A 6558-nucleotide genomic window follows, 5' to 3' on the forward strand; every position below is an offset into this window, starting at 1 on the left:
CAGTTTGCAGAAGAGCTTCTGTGAAGTTTGGAAGATAGGAGATGAGGTACAAGAAGAACTGAAGCTGTGAGGGCAGGTTGTGAGTCATGCTTGGGTAGCCCAGTCAGTAGAGCATTTGCCCATGAAAAGCAAAGGTCCTGAGTTTGAGTCTCGGTCTGGCACACAGTTTTAATCTGCCAGGAAGTTTCATATCAGTGCACACTCTACTGCAGAGTTGTCACTCTCCAAACATCCCCAGACTGTGACTAAGCCATGTCTCCCCAATATCCTTTCTTCTTCTGGGAGTGCTAGTTCTGCAAGGTTCGCCGAAGAGCTTCTGTGGAGTTTGGAAGATAGGAGACGAGGTACTGGTAGAACTGAAGCTTCGGGGCCGGGTTGTGAGTCACACTTGGGTAGCTCAATCAGTAGAGCACTTGCCCGCAAAAAGCAAAGGTCCTGAGTTTGAGTCTTGGTCTGGCATACAGTTTTAACCTACAAGGAAGTTTTATTTCAGTGCACACTCCACTGCAGAGTGAAAATCTCATTCCAGTGCACAGGAAAAGCGAACACTCAAATTTTTCTGTGTGAGCTTCGATTTCTCTTATTTTATGATGATGATAATATCCTGTCCTGTCTTCTTGTCAGTGTTCTTCTTTCCCCAACAACTCTGTGGAGAACCTCCCCATGCCTTATCAGTCTGCCTGATTTTCAGCATACTTCTATAACCATCAGCTTTTATTCCATTGGGACCACAATGCACAGCAAATGGGATGTAATTCAACCAGCAATCAGTTGTAATTCAATTGGTACTTTATTGCTGATCTTGATTTCAGTTGCAGTGATGATGAAGTCCCATACTTCATTACAGAACTTAGGGGAACGATGCGGGAGACCTGCGCCTCCTTACTAGGCAAGGTCCTAGTGGAGGTGGTTTGCCATTGCCTTCATCCAACTGTAATGGGGATGAATGATGATGATGAAGACGACACAACAACACCCAGTCATCACGAGGCAGGAAAAATCTCTGACCCCGCCGGGAATCGAACCCAGGACCCTGTGCTCGGGAAGCGAGAACGCTACCGTGAGACCATGAGCTGCGGACTCAGTTGCAGTATTTATTCAAATTCAAATTAAGCTATGTTCATGCTAAGGTTGAGTAATAACATGATTTACAAGCCTGTTGAGTCTGTATGTTTTACTTCATGTGCACTGATAATAGCTATACTTCTGCTGAAATCTAGATCTACAATAAAGTACAAATTGAACTCTGACTGACTGCTGATACACTTCCTGTTTGACTCCTTCTACATCACCACTTTCATTCCCTCCTGTTCCAGTTTTCCCACTGTCCATCTTTCATTACCATACAATACATTGCTCCAGATGTCCAGTCTTGGAAATTTTTTCCTCAAAAGAAAGCCAATTTTTGGTACCAGTAGACTACTTTAGCTCAGGAATGCCCTCATTGCATGTGCTAGTCTGCTTGTTATGTACTTGCTTCAGCCATTATGTGTTAGTTTACTTTGAAGGTAAAAGAGTTTCTTCACTTCATTTACTTCATGGTCAGCAATTTTGATGTTAAATTTATCTCTAATCTCATTTCTGTTACAGTATATTACTTTTGTCTTTCTTCATTTCACTGTCAAACCATATTGTGTGCTCAATAGGCTGTTCTCTCATTCAACAGATCTTGTACTTCTTTTTTATTTTCGCTGAAGACAGCAATGCGATCTGTGAAAGACTGCATTCCTATCTTACACCCTTTGCAATATGAACACTTAATTCTTTGTCTTCCATCCTTATTGCTCCCTATTGTGTTTTGTACATTACTCATCTTACCTTATGGCTTACACCTATTTTCATGAGAATTTCAAACATCTTGCAGCATTTTATATTACTGAATGCATTTTCTAGATTGGCAAATTGTACAAATGTATATTTATTTTTCTTAAGTCTTACATCTATTACCAAGTGCAAAATCAAACTGCTTATCTGGCACCTTCACTTTTTCTAAAACCAAAATTAAAGCCATCCGAAAGATCCCCAATTTTATTTTCCAGGTCTCTGCTTAATATTCTTGTAGCAATTTAGATGCATCAGCTATTAAGCTTGTTGTTTGATAGCTCCCTTCACCATGATGGGAGGAGTAAAACCACTGCGCCTTTCAAAAACAGAGTAGGTGGTGCAGTTGTTAGTACACTGGACTCACGTCCAGCCATCCTGATTTAGGTTTTCTGTGATATCCATAACTCATTTCAAGCAAATGCTGGGATGGTTCCTTTGAAAGGACATGGTCGATTTCACTCCCCATCTTTACCTAATCCGAGCTCATGCTCCATCACTAATGACATCACTGTCATTGGGACATTAAACGCTAATCTACTCCTCCTCTAAAATAATGGAAGAATGAGACTCCTCCCCAGAATGCTGCCATGCTCACGGACAATGGTCCTCCCGGCTAATGCAGAATTTATGAGCACAACGCAATGTCATTCATCAGTAGTTATTGCTTCCCAGTGATAATGGCAGCCTACACCTGGGTTGGTAAGTCCCTAGTGCAGCTACTACTAGTTCCCAACTAAAGGAACAGAATGACAGACTGTTGATTTACATAAATGATCTGGTTGATGGTATTGACAGTGGCATTAGACTGTTTGCTGATGATGCTGTAGTCTACAGGAAAGTAGTATCACACGAAAGTTGTGATCAAATCAATGAGGATTTGCAGAAAATAAATGTGTGGTGTAATGACTGGCAGTTATCTCTCAATATTAGTAAGTGTAACCTACTGTGTGTAACAAGGCGAAAATCCACATTAATGTAAGAGTAGAAAATAAATGCCGAGTCTTTGGAAGCAGTAACATGCATCAAGTATCTGGGTGTGACTATTCGAAATGATTTCAAATGGAATGATCAGATTAGGCAAGTAACAGGTAAGGCGAACTCTAGATTGCGGTTTATTGGTAGAATCCTGAAGCGATGGAGTCCTTCAACAAAGGAAATAGCTTACAATACGTTAGTTCGTCCAGTCTTAGAGTATTGTTCGTCTGTATGGGACCCTTGCCAGTTGGGTCTGATTCAAGAGATTGAGAAGGTCCATAGTAGAGCGGCAAAATTCGTGACTGGTACATTTAGCCACCGCGAGAGCGTTACAAATCTCATAGAAAGTTTGAAGTGGGGTACATTTGCAGATAAACGATGCACTAAACAGAAGGGGCTGCTCACTAAATTCCGAAATCCAATCTTTGTCTAGGATGTAGAGCATATATTATTACCAGCAACTTTCAAATCATGCGACAATCACTGTTCAAAGTTAAGGGAAATTAGAGCCCGTACTGAGGTGTTGAGACAGGCATTTTTCCCTCGTGCGGTCCGCTAGTGGAACAGAAGGAGGGAAATATGACTTTGGCACAAATTGTGCCCTCCGTCACACACCGCTTGGTGGCTAGCAGAGTATACATGTAGGTGTAGATCATCCATAACTGGTTTGTGGATGGCAGGTGCAGTTGTCAATGGGTTAATATGTGCTTGGTGCACACTGGGGTAGTCAGATGTGGTTGCTGGTGACTTGGTACCGAGTTTGTCTGCCCTCATGCTTCCAAGTAGTCCGACATTAGGCCACTCACAGATCCAAATACAACACAAATCTGGATACTGCACAATTCAACCACCCAGCCAAATGCAGACTCACAGTGAGGCCACTTTAGAACTCTATCAGGCGCTGAGTGGATGGCATCTCCATTTCCTTCACAGTAATCATACAGCATGTGTTGCTGTTCACACCCCTTATACGAGGTAAGTTCAAAAAATTCTGGAACATTTGTAATTTTGCACCAATGGTGTCTTGGAGTGAATTGTGATTGGCATCCCTGCACACGCCTGTGTTTAATGTGCACTGCTGGAAGTTTCATTGTTGTATGTCTGTTAGTTGTTGTCCAGTGCTGTATTCAGTAGAATGCTGTGTTGCACAATTTGCAAATTTGGAGATGGCAGAGTTAGAGGAGCAACACGTCTGCATTAAATTTTGTGGTGAAACTCATGAAAACCTTCACAGAGACACACCAAATGATGCGAGAAGCCTTTTGTGATGAGTGATTAAGCCATACTTGGTATTACAAATAGTTCACATGGTTTAAAAATGGCCAGACAGAAGTTAGAGTTGACCCTTGTTCATGGCACCCTTCAACATCTAACAAAGATGTTCATGTCAGGAACAACAACGAAACTGTGTGTGTCAATTCAAGACTGACTGTCAGACGGATTGTGTAACACTGTAACATTTCATTTGGATCATGTCATGAAATCCTGACACAGCATCTTGGAATGCATTGTGTTGACAGCAAGTTCATCCCACGGCTCATGAGTCAAGACCAGAAAGACCTTTGCCTCACAATCTGTGAAGAGCTTTTGGATGTTCCTTAACAGAATCATAAATGGTGATTGTAGGGAAGCAGCCTACTCACGATGTAGTAAATTCACATCAGTTTCCATTATGTGCCAGCCAGTCTGCTGTAACTAGCTCTGACGTCATAAATGTTGCGCAATACCTTAAAAATCAAGCAAATGAACTAAAACTTTTCTAGCATGTCAGGAATATTACTAAATTAATGTGTGTTAAATATCAGTTCGATAACTTTAGCCGTTTCCGAGATTTGGACGTTTTTCTGGAAAAATCATTGGCGCAACAGAAAAGAGCTAGAGACTTCAAAATTTATATTTAGATTCATTTTTCATAATGATTTAATAAAAACAGTACTTTGGATTTCACATATTAAGATTTTAGTGGAAATTTATGATTTTGTGGTTTTCATCTCAAAACTGAAGGAAGCAAGATAGATTAAGTAGGCTAGTAAATAAGGCTAGGATGTTTAGATTTAAATAGGTTGGAGGTCCGCTATGATTATGAAGATGTGTAAAGTTTCTTTTTAATACCTATAAAATTATAGCGATAGCGGATCTCAACAGGGCCAGTTCAGAGCTCATCTAGTGCGTGCAGGGCAATTAAATTAATTCTCTCGCCTAAAGTATTTAACTTAGCCACGTCAAAATTTTATTATCAATACTTACCTGCGTGCTGAATGCACGTTTAAATTAAGAGCTTCTTCGGCCATCAGCCAAAGAAGCTATAAATTATTATGTAACTTGAAGTGGTGCGTTACTAGCCCAGCGGCTAGTCGGGAGAGCGGATTTAATCAGGCGTTCCCTCGGCCGTCCGCACCGCGGCTTTATATATAAGAACACTGCGCGAGGAAGCAAGGCCCCAGTTCTCTCCAGACGCTGAATGACACGCCATCTGTGTCGGTAGTCGCGTCGCATCAGTGTATCTGCTACAAACAGCCTCGGGTGCCGTATTAAGTTACTAGAGATACGCGGAACCATGAGAACATTTCATGTGAAGTGATAATTCTGGAATGATTTTCATTATCTAGCTTCAGTTTGCGTATTGTCGTATTTTCACGTGCTGTCGCGGGACAGACATTCTACCAAATATTTAGCGTGGCGTTTGATGAAAGATTTTCATCAAATTTTGGCGAGCATTCTTTTTAAAATTTGATTCGGACATTTATAGTTGCATCAGCGCATTAGACTCTGAACTGTTCTGTTAGTTAGGTTGTAGGGATACTTGTGGTTTTTATTAGTGAATTTCAGAATATACTCAACTATTTTGGAAAACCGTTTTTGTTTAGAAATCCCGGACAATCTCCTAATTCCTCAGAGCTATAAGCTGCAGCTATAAGAACATTCTCAGGTAAAGTGGGCACTAGGATATCTATTTACTGGCTCCAAGTTTTATTAAATCACTTTCTGGGGGTCACGGAGTAAATAGAGCGCCAGTGTTGAGAACGGCAAAAGACAGCAATAACAACATTCTAAAAGCTAGAAACTGATTCAACATGCAATCATTTATACAGTAAATTATTATTACCTACAAACTTATACATCCGCCACCCCACATATGGTGCATCGGCCGGGAAATCAACTAAGTGAAAGTGATTTTTAACTATTCGGATTCGCGAGTGAAATGCGACATGCAGCTGAGTAATAGAGCAGTGAAAGTGTTATGTGTGCATATGGACGACGCGATTGGATTAACAACGCATCTGGATTGACGGAGCTGGCACAGAGTCTAGCGGTGCTGCCGGCATCGCGAGAAGCCAGTCTCGCCGCACCGCAGTCATCCCATGGAGCAGCCGGCGCAGAGCCTGCAATTGCGGGCCACGCAAACACACAACAGCCGTCGGAGAGCCGTCTGCAGTTCAACGTGCCACGTCGCATCAGGAATCCTGGTACGCCGCGCCGGCAACGCCATACGTCGTGCAGAAGGAACTAAGTTAAGTGAAAAACTGTTAAAAATTTTACTAACCTGCACTAACATTAATTTTCTGTGCAATAGTCCTTCCACTGGGAAATTTAAGAGGATGCTTTCTTCCTCAAATATGACGCTACTTCAGCTGGCACCTACTCATCACACGACTACCAGTCACACGTTCATAGATATATTCGCAACGAAATCTCCGAACAGAATAATCCGCACCTCTCAAATATCTGCGCCTGGCATGTCTGCCCATGACATCATTT

The sequence above is a fragment of the Schistocerca piceifrons genome, chromosome 10 (assembly GCF_021461385.2).
Source record: "Schistocerca piceifrons isolate TAMUIC-IGC-003096 chromosome 10, iqSchPice1.1, whole genome shotgun sequence".
In the NCBI taxonomy this organism is placed as follows: domain Eukaryota; kingdom Metazoa; phylum Arthropoda; class Insecta; order Orthoptera; family Acrididae; genus Schistocerca; species Schistocerca piceifrons.